Source organism: Salvelinus alpinus, chromosome 26 (assembly GCF_045679555.1).
Source record: "Salvelinus alpinus chromosome 26, SLU_Salpinus.1, whole genome shotgun sequence".
NCBI classification, from domain to species: Eukaryota; Metazoa; Chordata; class Actinopteri; order Salmoniformes; family Salmonidae; genus Salvelinus; species Salvelinus alpinus.
Genome location: NC_092111.1, coordinates 835,843 through 850,295, shown reverse-complemented (window position 1 = coordinate 850,295; position 14,453 = coordinate 835,843). Strand labels below are relative to the sequence as shown.

General features: G+C 45.1%; 1 protein-coding gene and 1 pseudogene across 2 annotated transcripts in view; both read left to right on the top strand.

The window, feature by feature from the left end:
• The window catches only part of LOC139554406 (mitoguardin 1-like), a 196,732-nt gene that overhangs the window by 80,463 nt on the left and 101,816 nt on the right, over window positions 1-14,453 (top strand). The window lies entirely within an intron of this gene.
• LOC139554390 (polysialoglycoprotein-like) lies at window positions 342-8,784 on the top strand (annotated as a pseudogene).

Below are 14,453 nucleotides of genomic sequence, written 5' to 3'. Positions count from 1 at the left end.
ACCCATTTCCCAGGAGCATTGTAAAAAGTGGATTTGGGTACAGTGTTTATTTCCCCCTAATATCTTTGAATATTACACCTAAAATAATTAGGCCTACTTCTTTCTACTGCTGATCTGAGACCATTAGGGTTTAACATTACAGATATAAATGCAATATATGGAGTAGAAAAGATTGCCTGCCCACCAGAATCAACATATGTTCTACATGGTCTATTTCTATCTGAATGTAACACCTCAATCAAGCTTGTTAATTGATCGTTAAGTCATGTTTGTCAGGTAAAAGGTCATTAGTGGCCTATATAAGCCTCATACAGGCCATGGGAAGACATTACCTGTTGATAACACAGACTATTCTCATGATCATGGGAGGTGTGAGAGAATTGCTGCTCGTTGAGTGTGGGGGTTGTCAAAGGTTGGTTCACTAATTTGGGTTGAATGGATTTGTTTGGGAAATATGCATAACTTTATAAGTTGGAGATTCAAATTTGACTTTCTGTTTCTTCCGCATTGGTCATCTTGTATTCTTCACCACTAATAATATATGTAGCTATTTTGTGTCAAATCAACTTCTTTCAACACTTTCTCCTCAGTTTCTTGTTACCCTGTTGGAAAGTCCCAGAAGCAAGATCAAGTCTCTCTGCAGAGGAGACTTGGAGGTAGGTGTTTCTTTCCACAACCCTTCTAGCTTTGTACTGTGTCTATGGTGCTGCTGTGTTTGACACTCATTCAACACCATAGAGTAACTTAGTTGTCTAAATAACGTTGTCAAACCCTTTGACTTGGTCATTTTTGCTTGTGTACCTTAACCTACGTTTTTCAGAGCTGTCATCAAATGACGTCTCCATTGTGCATGCCCTGGCCTTGCTCCGATCCATAGGGTCTGACGCTAAACAAGACAGAGAAGGTACGGCCTGAAACATAAACTTTTAAATCTGTGTTGGGTTCATGTTGCTCAACATTCGAATGGCAATTTGGCCTAGACCGTGTAGAACAGCTGTGTTGCTGTAGAATACCCAACTGTTCCTTTATGTTTTCTCTCTAGAGTATTTTGAGACTAATGAAGTAGAATCCCAAGCTTCTCCAAACCATGGTAGCTCTCCGGCAAATGATGCCCTGTCCTCTGACGACGCTACCTCTGAAGCTGCCACTGGCCCGTCCTCTGACGACGCTACCTCTGAACGACGCTGCCACTGGCCCGTCCTCTGACGACGCTACCTCTGAAGCTGCCACTGGCCCGTCCTCTGACGACGCTACCTCTGAAGCTGCCACTGGCCCGTCCTCTGACGACGCTACCTCTGAAGCTGCCACTGGCCCGTCCTCTGACGACGCTACCTCTGAAGCTGCCACTGGCCCGTCCTCTGACGACGCTACCTCTGAAGCTGCCACTGGCCCGTCCTCTGACGACGCTACCTCTGAAGCTGCCACTGGCCCGTCCTCTGACGACGCTACCTCTGAAGCTGCCACTGGCCCGTCCTCTGACGACGCTACCTCTGAAGCTGCCACTGGCCCGTCCTCTGACGACGCTACCTCTGAAGCTGCCACTGGCCCGTCCTCTGACGACGCTACCTCTGAAGCTGCCACTGGCCCGTCCTCTGACGCCGCTACCTCTGAAGCTGCCACTGGCCCGTCCTCTGACGCCGCTACCTCTGAAGCTGCCACTGGCCCGTCCTCTGACGCCGCTACCTCTGAAGCTGCCACTGGCCCGTCCTCTGACGCCGCTACCTCTGAAGCTGCCACTGGCCCGTCCTCTGACGCCGCTACCTCTGAAGCTGCCACTGGCCCGTCCTCTGACGACGCTACCTCTGAAGCTGCCACTGGCCCGTCCTCTGACGACGCTACCTCTGAAGCTGCCACTGGCCCGTCCTCTGACGACGCTACCTCTGAAGCTGCCACTGGCCCGTCCTCTGACGACGCTACCTCTGAAGCTGCCACTGGCCCGTCTGACGACGCTACCTCTGAAGCTGCCACTGGCCCGTCTGACCATGCCATTGAGGAACTGTTCACTTCTGCATCTGAGCCCCCGATGACCACAAACATGGATATCTGATGTGGGACGTGGTGCTCGGGGTCCATGCAAGAGTTCATTGGTATTCTAGTCCAGGTTGTGTGTGTAACTGCATTTTCTTGTTTTGGCTCAATTAAACGCTAACTGTAATACTTGTGTCCTCAGTATTGTTTTGACGGTTCCTACTTGGAGTTGAGGTCTATGACCTGACATGAGTAACTGTGGTGATGGCAACATTTATTTTGCATTATAACCATGCTTTGGCATCAGCAATATGTCTACTTTGACCCCTGTGCTTAAATCACCATTTGCCTTAAGCTACATTTTGTGAAATTATGCTAGTAGCATCACATGATGTGGAATGGGTTCTAGTTCCTTTAAACTTGATGGTTTTGGAACTGAGTGTTTAGGGTTGGTACATATGAGGCTGCTAGAATTGGGGTTAATGGTGTCAGTGCGAACTAATATCACGGTTGTCAACTTGCAATTAAATGACTCTGCTGTGAGTCTTCTCTTGTAACTGACTTGGTTTCCTATTAGTGAATGCTTACATGTAAAACCAGCTCTTGTATCATTAGCCCATTGTTTTGGTGGGGTGTCTTCATATCCCAGTGCCAATCCAAACTTTCAGGTTTAAATAAGTCAATGCTAACCTGTCTTAGCTGGCAGGTTACTATCAGGTCCAGGCTCTCCCAGAGTTGCTTGTAGCGCCGCTAACCTAGGGTTTGAGGGCAGGAACAGTTTGACCAGGATTTTCCACCCACTCCGATTTACATGGGATAAACCATTGGCAGAAACCGGTAAATTTCTATGAGAAGCGTGAGGAAGTCTGTTCATACAGGCCTTCTCTAGCCGCATGATGAACGCTCAGGGTGTGCGTCGTAGCAAACCGTACTTAGTCGCCATGAATTCAAAAAGCATGTACACGCAACCTTTAAATGCAGTTAATACAGCAACAAAATTGGCTCCAACGTTTGCGCTACCGGTAGGTATCTGCTGTAATTCAAACATTTCTGTGGCACCGCTTTACTCATTTATGCCAACCAAATCCAGATAGCACATGTTCTGAAAGAGCTCCAAAACCTGGACCCATATAAATCAGCTGGGCTTGACAATCTAGACCCTCTATTTCTGAAACTATCCGCCGCCATTGTCGCAACCCCTATTCCCAGCCTGTTCAACATCTCTTTCATATCGTCTGAGATCCCCAAGGATTGGAAAGCTGCCGCGGTCATCCCCCTCTTCAAAAGGGGAGACACCCTGGACCCAAACTGTTACAGACCTATATCCATCCTGCCCTGCCTATCTAAGGTCTTTGAAAGCGAAGTTAATAAACAGATCACTGACTATCTCGAATTCCACCGTACCTTCTCCGCTGTGCAATCCGGTTTCCGAGCCGGACACGGGTGCACCTCAGCCACGCTCAAGGTACTAAACGATATCATAACCGCCATCGATAAAAGACAGTACTGTGCAGCCGTCTTCATCGACCTGGCCAAGGCTTTCGACTCTGTCAATCACCGTATTCTTATCGGCAGACTCGGTAGCCTCGGTTTTTCTGATGACTGCCTTGCCTGGTTCACCAACTACTTTGCAGACAGAGACAGGGTAGGGGTAGCCAGGTGGAAAGCATGGCCAGCCGTAGAGAAATGCTTATTGAAATTCTCAATTATAGTGGATTCATCGGTGGTAACAGTGTTTCCTAGCCTCAGAGCAGTGGGCAGCTGGGAGGAGGTGCTCTTATTCTCCATGGACTTTACAGTGTCCCAGAACTTTTGTCAGGTTTTTTTTGTCAGGGTTTTTGGTGGTTTTCCTAAGCCAGGATTCAGACACGGCTAAGACATCCGGGTTGGCAGAGTGTGCTAAAATAGTGAGTAAAACAAACTTAGGGAGTAGGCTTCTAATGTTAACATGCATGAAACCAAGGCTTATACGGTTACAGAAGTCAACAAATGAGAGCACCTGGGGATTGGGAGTGGAACTAGGCACTGCAGGACCTGGATTAACCTCTACATCACCAGAGGAACAGAGGAGACGTAGGATAAGGGTACAGCTAAAGGCTATCCGAACTGGCCGTCTAGCACGTTCGGAACAGAGAGTAAAAGGAGTAGGTTTCTGGGCACGATAGCATAGATTCAAGGCATAGTGTACAGACAAAGGTAAGGTAGGATGTGAGTACATTGGAGGTAAACCTAGGCATTGAGTAATGATGAGAGAGATATAGTCTCTAGAGACATTTAAACCAGGTGATGTCATCGCATATGTAGGAGGTGGAACATCATGGTTGGTTAAGGCATATTGAGCAGGGCTAGAGGCTCTACAGGGAAATAAGACAGTAATCACTAACCAGGACAGTAATGGATGAGGCATATTGATATTAGAAAGAGGCATGCGTAGCCAAGTGAACATATGGGTCCAGTGAGTGGTTGGCCTGGCTGGGGACACGGCGATTCAGACAGTTAGCAGGCTGGTGCTAACAAGCTAGCAGATAGTAGGTCGGGGCCAACAAGCTAGCAGTTAGCAGACCGGGGGCTAGCAAGCTAGCAGTTAGCAGACCGGGGCTAGCAAGCTAGCAGTTAGCAGACCGGGGCTAGCAAGCTAGTAGTTAGCAGACCGGGGCTAGCAAGTTAGCAGAAGGGACTTTGGGGGACGTCTGTTTTTGCCTCTTCGTGCGGTGACGTCGATAGACCAGTCGTGGATAAGCAGGGTTCCAAGTAGCTCTAGGCAGCTAGCAGGCCGCGGTTAGCAGAATGGGCCTTCAGCGGACGTCACGCCTGAGGGGCCTGAGGGGCCTTTTGACCTAAAGTAGACCAGTGTCTTTCAATCGGGAGCCCATTTTTGCTCCCGCCCAGCATCAACATCGGAGGTCCCTGCCAAGCGTGGGATTGAGAAACAAACACTCTACTTCTCCTCTGAGGTTGATTAACTGAAATGGCAAAATAAGGAAATCATCCTCATCATCACTGTGTAGAATATGCATGTATTTTACACTAATTAGGAATAGATAGGAATTTGGTGTGTGAGTCTGTCTGGACAGTCAACTTCCTGTGGAACATCAACACCATGCCTGCATCCCATATAGCACCCTATTCCCTATGTAGTGAATGAACTACTTTTGATCAGGGCCTATAAGGATCTGGTCAAAAGTAGTGTATTAAATAGGGAATAGGGTGCCATTTGTAATATGGAGACCACTACAGGAGCAGGTAGGCTTTACTCACAGCGAGGTGTAGAGGGCTGATGGGAGCTCTGACATCAAAGTGGTTCAGGATGTGTGTCCCTGAGGTTTCAATTAGTTGAGGAAAGACAAGGACGGCCAGTTCAGACTTGTAACATATTTACTTGGAAGGTTAGTCTAGTAGCATGTGAAACATGGTAAATCTCAGTAACCAGCCCCTGCAGACATACTGGGGTGTTGCATCCATACCTTAAACAAGCAAGTGTGAGGAAAAGTTACCAACTGGCACTTACTACATCTAAAGGGGTTTCACTTGCAATCTGGAAAAAGAACATCAAGAGAAACGATGCGTCCACGACAAACATGCAGCCACACCTTAAAACCTACTGTTGAGTTCTGAGAATATGAAATATACAAATTCATGTCACTGAGGGAGAGAGCTTAATGTATAACGTTTACATTATGTCAGGATATGTTATTGTTAGCCATCAGGCATCTTATGGGTGGGATCCTCTGGGATGAGAAGAGACACAGTCTGGTACCAATCACCATGACAGCCTTGAGTTGGGGAGGAGTGAGCACTTTGGGGTAGCGGTCAGGTCAGATGAAGTGAGGAAGAACAGATATCACTAAGGTTCTGTCTAGCAACAGAGATGCATTGGCTGTTTAGAGGTGTAGGAGGAGACTCAGCATAGGAGAAAGGATTAAATATCAGTGCTTGTGTGAATATGTTTTTTGTCTAATGCAGCTGTCTTGACCCTCTGGGAAGAATAAACTTGGTTACAGCTTTCATAGTGTCCGTCGAGTTTTTACTCTGAGAATTAGAACCTAACAGTTGGCACTGCGAGCAGGGTTCACCACGATTTGCAGTCGAACTAGAGATTCTGAATCAGTGAAACAGAAACAAGGTAGGCACAGTTCCTACACCTGTTATCACTAATTCTGACATCTTGGGGAGATGAGAGTCGTACGCTGAACCAATTATAGGGTACGGACCTAGAAAGCCTGATCTTATTCAGTAGTCCCATTGTAATTATGACCGGTCGTAGCTTTGTGGTATATGGTAAGTCCTGGAAGGTAAACCACAACAGGTTGATACCTGCAAAGGGTAAGTCCTAGGGGGTAAGGCCCGGGTGGGGTTGGTTACCTGCTAATACCTGTAACGAGTGGGTGAAAGTCTCAGCCGCAGTGGACATGCGGCAGTAGAGTGGGTGTGGATGGATAAAATGACATGCTTGTGTACTAGGATAAAAAGTTGCCATTCAGGGTTAGAAGAAAAGCATTAAGATACTCGAACGCTGTTGGATTTGGTTGTATTAGCAATAAAGAGAGCAATAAAGAGAGGTTGGTTTTATGCCCTGTTAAGGTGGGGAACCATGACAGATTATGTGGAAATAGGAAGACAAGTGTGAATAATTTTGGTAATGTGTGTTATCAACAACAGTGATATTTGAACAGATTGGAGATGACTATCCATAACAATGAAATCCTTCATACAGTGAGGTTAGGGTAGGTTACCATGCTTGTCCTGAACCACAGCTGTAGACACAGCCTCCTCCAGGTCCTCAGACACTAGCTTGGAGATCCGTTACAGGATGTCTGTCACCCCACTGAGCCCCTATTGCAGGTTAGGGGTCACATACACTTGAATGTCCTTCATATGACGAACCTCCTACAGAGCAAATGAGGAAAATATGATATATTAAGATTTATAAAAAAAGAATTTTATCCCAAAGCTACCTACAGCTAACATATATATTTATGTATGTGATCTATGTAAATAAAGGAATATAACACAGCTGTAAAAATGTGAGGACTATATGGTGGAGGCCTACCCATTTCCCAGGAGCATTGTAAAAAGTGGATTTGGGTACAGTGTTTATTTCCCCCTAATATCTTTGAATATTACACCTAAAATAATTAGGCCTACTTCTTTCTACTGCTGAGCTGAGACCATTAGGGTTAAACATTACAGATATAAATGCAATATATGGAGTAGAAAAGATTGCCTGCCCACCAGAATCAACATATGTTCTACATGGTCTATTTCTATCTGAATGTAACACCTCAATCAAGCATGTTAATTGATCGTTAAGTCATGTTTGTCAGGTAAACGGTCATTAGTGGCCTATATAAGCCTCATACAGGCCATGGGAAGACATTACCTGTTGATAACACAGACTATTTTCATGATCATGGGAGGTGTGAGAGAATTGCTGCTCTTTGTGTTGACTGTGGGGGTTGTGAAAGGTTGGTTCACTAATGTTTTATTTGGATTGAAGAGATTTGTTTGGGAAATATGCTCAACTTTATCAGTGTGAGATTAAAATTTGACTGTCTGTTTGTTCCGCATTAGTCATCTGCTATTATTAATATATGTAGCTATTTTGTGTCAACTCAACTTCTGTCAACACTTTCTCCTCAGTTTCTTGTTACCCTGTTGGAAAGTCCCAGAAGCAAGATCAAGTCTCTCTGCAGAGGAGACTTGGAGGTAGGTGTTTCTTTCCACAACCCTTCTAGCTTTGTACTGTGTCTATGGTGCTGCTGTGTTTGACACTCATTCAACACCATAGAGTAACTTAGTTGTCTAAATACTGTTGTCAAACCCTTTGATTTGGTCATTTTGCTTGTGTACCTTAACCTACGTTTTTCAGAGCTGTCATCAAATGACGTCTCCATTGTGCATGCCCTGGCTTTGCTCCGATCCATAGGGTCTGACGCTAAACAAGACAGAGAAGGTACGGCCTGAAACATAAACTTTTAAATCTGTGTTGGGTTCATGTTGCTCAACATTCGAATGGCAATTTGGCCTAGACCGTGTAGAACAGCTGTGTTGCTGTAGAATACCCAACTGTTCCTTTATGTTTTCTCTCTAGAGTATTTCCAGACTAATGAAGTAGAATCCCAAGCTTCTCCAAACCATGGTAGCTCTCCGGCAAATGATGCCCTGTCCTCTGACGACGCTACCTCTGAAGCTGCCACTGGCCCGTCTGACGACGCTACCTCTGAAGCTGCCACTGGCCCGTCTGACGACGCTACCTCTGAAGCTGCCACTGGCCCGTCTGACGACGCTACCTCTGAAGCTGCCACTGGCCCGTCTGACGACGCTACCTCTGAAGCTGCCACTGGCCCGTCTGACGACGCTACCTCTGAAGCTGCCACTGGCCCGTCTGACGACGCTACCTCTGAAGCTGCCACTGGCCCGTCTGACGACGCTACCTCTGAAGCTGCCACTGGCCCGTCTGACGACGCTACCTCTGAAGCTGCCACTGGCCCGTCTGACGACGCTACCTCTGAAGCTGCCACTGGCCCGTCTGACGACGCTACCTCTGAAGCTGCCACTGGCCCGTCTGACGACGCTACCTCTGAAGCTGCCACTGGCCCGTCTGACGACGCTACCTCTGAAGCTGCGACTGGCCATTCTGACCATGCCATTGAGGAACTGTTCTCTTCTGCATCTGAGCCCCCGTTGACCACAAACATGGATATCTGATGTGGGACATGGTGCTCGGGGTCCATGCAAGAGTTCATGGGTATTCTAGTCCAGGTTGTGTGTGTAACTGCATTTTCTTGTTTTGGCTTAATTAAACGCTAACTGTAATACTTGTGTCCTCAGTATTGTTTTGACGGTTCCTACTTGGAGTTGAGGTCTATGACCTGACATGAGTAACTGTGGTGATGGCAACATTTATTTTGCATTATAACCATGCTTTGGCATCAGCAATATGTTTACTTTGACCTCTGTGCTTAAATCACCATTTGCCTTAAGCTACATTTGGTCAAATTATGCTAGTAGCATCACATGATGTGGAATGGGTTCTAGTTCCTTTAAACTTGATGGTTTTGGAACTGAGTGTTTAGGGTTGGGGCATATGGGGCTGCTAGAATCGGGGTTAATGGTGTCAGTGCAAACTAATATCACGGTTGTCAACTTGCATTTAAATGACTGCTGTGAGTCTTCTCTTGTAACTGACTTGGTTTCCTATTAATGAATACATGTAAAACCAGCTCTCGTATCATAAGCCCATCGTTTTGGCGGTGTGTCTTCATATCCCAGTGCCAATCCAAACTTTCATGTTTAAATAAGTCAATGCTAACCTGTCTTAGCTGGCAGGCTGCTATCAGGTCCAGGCTCTCCCAGAGTTGCTTGTAGTGCCGCTAACCTAGGGTTTGAGGGCAGGAACAGTTTGACCAGGATTTCCCACCCACTCCGATTTACATGGGATAAACCATTGGAAGAAACCGGTAAATTTCTATGAGAAGCGTGAGGAAGTCTGTTCATACAGGCCTTCTCTAGCCGCATGAACGCTCAGGGTGTGCGTCGTAGCAAACCGTACTTAGTCGCCATGAATTCAAAAAGCACGTACACGCAACCTTTAAATGCAGTTAATACAGTATAAAATTGGCTCCAACGTTTGAGCTACCGGTAGGTATCTGCTGTAATTCAAACATTTCTGTGACACTGCTTTACTCATTTATGCCAACCAAATCCAGATAGCAAATGTTCTGAAAGAGCTGCGAAATCTGGACCCATACAAATCAGCTGGGCTTGACAATCTAGACCCTCTATTTCTGAAACTATCCGCCGCCATTGTCGCAACCCCTATTACCAGCCTGTTTCACATCTCTTTCATATCGTCTGAGATCCCCAAGGATTGGAAAGCTGCCGCGGTCATCCCCCTCTTCAAAGGGGGAGACACCCTGGACCCAAACTGTTACAGACCTATATCCATCCTGCCCTGCCTAAGGTTTTCGAAAGCCAAGTTAAATAGATCACTGACCATCTCGAATTCCACCGTACCTTCTCCACTGTGCAATCCGGTTTCCGAGCCGGTCACGGGTGCACCTCAGCCACGCTCAAGGTACTAAACGACATAACCGCCATCGATAAAAGACCGTACTGTGCAGCCGTCTTCATCGACCTGGCCAAGGCTTTCGACTGTCAATCATCATATTCTTATCGGCAGACTCGGTAGCCTCGGTTTTTCTGATGACTGCCTTGCCTGGTTCACCAACTACTTTGCAGACAGAGCTCAGTGTGTCAAATCGGAGGGCATGTCTGGTCCTCTGGCAGTCTCTTTGGGGGTACCACAGGGTTCAATTCTCGGGCTGACTTTTCTCTGTATATATCAATGATGTTGCTCTTGCTGCGGGCGATTCCCTGATCCACCTCTACGCAGACGACACCATTCTGTATACTTCTGGCCCTTCCTTGGACACTGTGCTATCTAACCTACAAACGAGCTTCAATGCCATACAACACTCCTTCCGTGGCCTCCAACTGCTCTTAAATGCTAGTAAAACCAAATGCATGCTTTTCAACCGTTCGCTGCCTGCACCCGCCCGACTAGCATCACCACCCTGGACGGTTCCGACCTAGAATATGTGGACATCTATAAATACCTAGGTGTCTGGCTAGACTGTAAACTATCCTTCCAGACTCATATTAAACATCTCCAATCCAAAATCAAGTCAAGAATCGGCTTTCTATTTCGCAACAAAGCCTCCTTCACTCACGCCGCCAAACTTACCCTAGTAAAACTGACTATCCTACCGATCCTCGACTTCGGCGATGTCATCTACAAAATGGCTTCCAATACTCTACTCAGCAAACTAGATACAGTTTATCATAGTGCCATCCGTTTTGTTACTAAAACACCTTATACCACCCACGACTGCGACCTGTATGCTTTAGTCGGCTGGCCCTCGCTACATATTCGTCGCCAGACCCGCTGGCTCTAGGTCATCTATAAGTCCATGCTTGGTAAAGCTCCGCCTTATCTCAGTTCACTGGTCACGATAACAACACCCACCCGTAGCACGCGCTCCAGCAGGTATATCTCACTGATCATCCCAAAAGCCAACACCTCATTTGGCCGCCTTTCCTTCCAGTTCTCTGCTGCCTGTGACTGGAACGAATTGCAAAAATCGCTGAAACTGGTGCCTTTTATTTCCCTCACCAACTTTAAACATCTGCTATCTGAGCAGCTAACCGATCGCTGCAGCTGTACATAGTCCATCTGTAAACAGCCCACCCAATTTACCTACCTCATCCCCAAACTGTTTTTATTTATTTACTTTTCTGCTCTTTTGCACACCAGTATCTCTACTTGCACATGATCATCTGATGATTTATCACTCCAGTGTTAATCTGCTAAATTGTAATTATTCTCTCCTATGGCCTATTTATTGCCTACCTTCTCATTCCTTTTGCACACCATGTATGTAGACAAATTTTTTCCCCTACTGTGTTATTGACTTGTTTATTGTTTACTCCATGTGTAACTCTGTGTTGTTGTCTGTTCACACTGCTATGCTTTATCTTGGCCAGGTCGCAGTTGTAAATGAGAACTTGTTCTCAACTAGCCTACCTGGTTAAATAAAGGTGAAATAAATAAATAAATTCAGCGTGTTTTGAAGGAAGTTAAACCGTTATGGCCTATGCAAATTATTTTGTTTGCTACAGGATAGGCCTTCCAGGTTATTTTATGTAGCCTAAGTTTGTGTATTGAATGTTATTCTACATTTGTTTGTCTGGGTCTTGAGAATCAGTTACCCTTTCTGACCAAGTCTGTAAAATAATGCGAGAACTGGGGGTATTTTGTCTTGAATAGAAGTAATAACGGAGAAGAATGGCAGGGTCTTGACAAGTTTATTTAATTTGATTATGTAGTCCACGTTTGTGTAGGCTCACGTTTAGTTGATGCTGTGACTAAATTAATATTAACTTGATAATTTACTTTATTGCTGGAGAACAGATGCAATAGGTAGGATTGAGAAGATTTGATGTAAATATAGCCTACCTTAGAATGGCACATGATAAACTGCGGGTTTAGAATCACGTGCAATTGATCAACTGCGGCGCTATCCAGTGGGCTGAATCTCTGCTACAGCGTAACTGTTACATTATAGGAGATTCAGATTTGTTTCCTCTGACAAAATCATCACAATAACCGAAGTATAAACAGCCACAACCTTCCCAAATTCTCTTGATAGCCAGGTGCAAGGGGAGAGGAAAGGACCGAAATGCATCTTTCAGTGGAGGGTAGGCTACTGTAATAACCTCATTTGACCCTTCGGCCAACAGTGGCTGATAGACCTGTTAAAACTAGGCAACATTAATGAAATAGTGTTGTGACTTTGAGTTGATTAATATGCAACAAATACAAGAACCCATTAGTGTATTTCTCCACGTAGAGTGGTATAATCATGTTGGATTTTATTTGCTGCTTAACACCCTGCATCCCACAGCTGGCTTGCTTCTGAAGCTAAGCAGGGTTGGTAATGGTCAGTCCCTAGATTGGAGACCAGTTGCTGCTGGAAGTGGTGTTGGAGGGCCAGTAGAAGTCACTCTTTCCTATGGTCTAAAATAATATTCCAGGGCTGTATTTGGGGAAAGGTGCTGTCTTTCGGGTGGTACGTTAAACAGGTGTCCTGACTTTCTGTGGTCACTAAAGATCCCATGGCACTTATTGTTAGAGTAGGGGTGTTAACCCTGGTGTCCTGGCTAAATTCCCGATCTGGCCCTCATACCATCACGGTCACCTAATCATCCCAAGCTTACTATTGGCTCATTCACTCCCCTCTCCCCTGTAACTATTCCCCATCTTACCTGGTTCATCTTACCTGGTTAAATAAAACATATGCTTCTAAATAGCACTTTCGGTTTGAATGGGAAGCTCGGAAATTTCTTGCAATTTCCTCAGGAAGGAAAATTGGTAGATTCTCTGGAAAAGAATGACCCTCCTCCCTCAGCCATTGGGATGAACTTTGCGGGACCCCCACCCGAGTACTCCAACCAGGTACGGACGAGACATGGAGACAAGTGTTCCTTTAATGTTTTGTACTCGTCTCATTAAAAATGGTTTCATACTAAAGACTAGGTCAGAATACATTTGGACTCCCTCGCGCTTTGTCTTTCCCTCTCAAATCAACTCTTCACTGTGAAATGCTTGCTTACGAGACCACCCCAACGATGCAGAGTACAAAACTATAGAATATATGTATACATACAGTACCAATCAAAAGTTTGGATACACCTACTCATTCAAAGGTTTTTCTTTATTTTGACTATTTTCTACATTGTAAAATAATAGTGAAGAACTCAAAACTATGAAATAACACATATGGAATCATGTAGTACCCCAAAAAAAGTGTTAAACATATCAATATATATTTTATTTATATTTAGCCACCCGTTACCTTGTTGACAGCTTTGCACACACTCGGCATTCTCTCGACCAGCTTCATCTGGATTGCTTTTCCAAAAGGACAGATTTCCACCGGTCTAATGTCCATTGCTCGTGTTTCTTGGCCCAAGCAAGTCTCTTCTTCTTATTGGTGTACTTTAGTAGTGGTTTCTTTGCAGAAATTTGACCATGAAGGCCTAATTCACGCTGTCTCCTCTGAACAGTTGATGTTGAGATGTGTCTGTTACTTGAACTTTACAGCAGAGGTAACTCTGGGTCTAGCGCTTGATGGATTTTGTGACTGCACTTGAAGAAACGTTCAAAGTTTTTGAAATTTTCCGGATTGACTGAACTTCATGTCTTAAAATAATATTAGACTTTCGTTTCTCTTTGCTTATTTGAGCTGTTCTTGCCATAATATGGACTTGGTATTTTACCAAATAGGGCTATCTTCTGTATATCACCCCTACCTTGTCACAAAACAAGTGATTGGCTCAAACGCACTAAGGAAATAAATTCCACAAATTAACTTTGAACAAGGCACACCTGTTAATTGAAATGCATTCCAGGTGAGTACCTCATGAAGCTGATTGAGAGAATGCCAAGAGTGTGCAAAGCTGTCATCAAGGCAAAGGGTGGCTACTTTGAAGAATCTCAAATATAAAATATATTTAGATTTTTTTGGTTACTACAGGATTCCTTATGTGGTATTTCATACTTTTGATGTTCTACAATGTAGAAAATTGTAAAAAATAAAGAAACCCTGGAATGAGTAGGTGTGTCCAAACTTTTGACTGGTACTGTATATATTGTAACAGTGTAATAAAATACCCAAGAATAAAGCTATATACAAGGAGTTCCAGTTCCAGATCAGTGTGCAGGGGTACGAGGTATTTGAGGTAGATATGTACAAGGCAGGGTAAAGTGACTAGGCATCAGGATAGATAATAATAAGAGCAAAATAAAGAACAGATCAGCAGCAGCAAATGAGTGTAAAGGTGTGTGTTTGTTTGTGAGAGTGTGTAATGTGTACGCATGTGTGTTTGGGTTGTGTCGGTTTGTGTGTGTGTGGGTTTTGTGT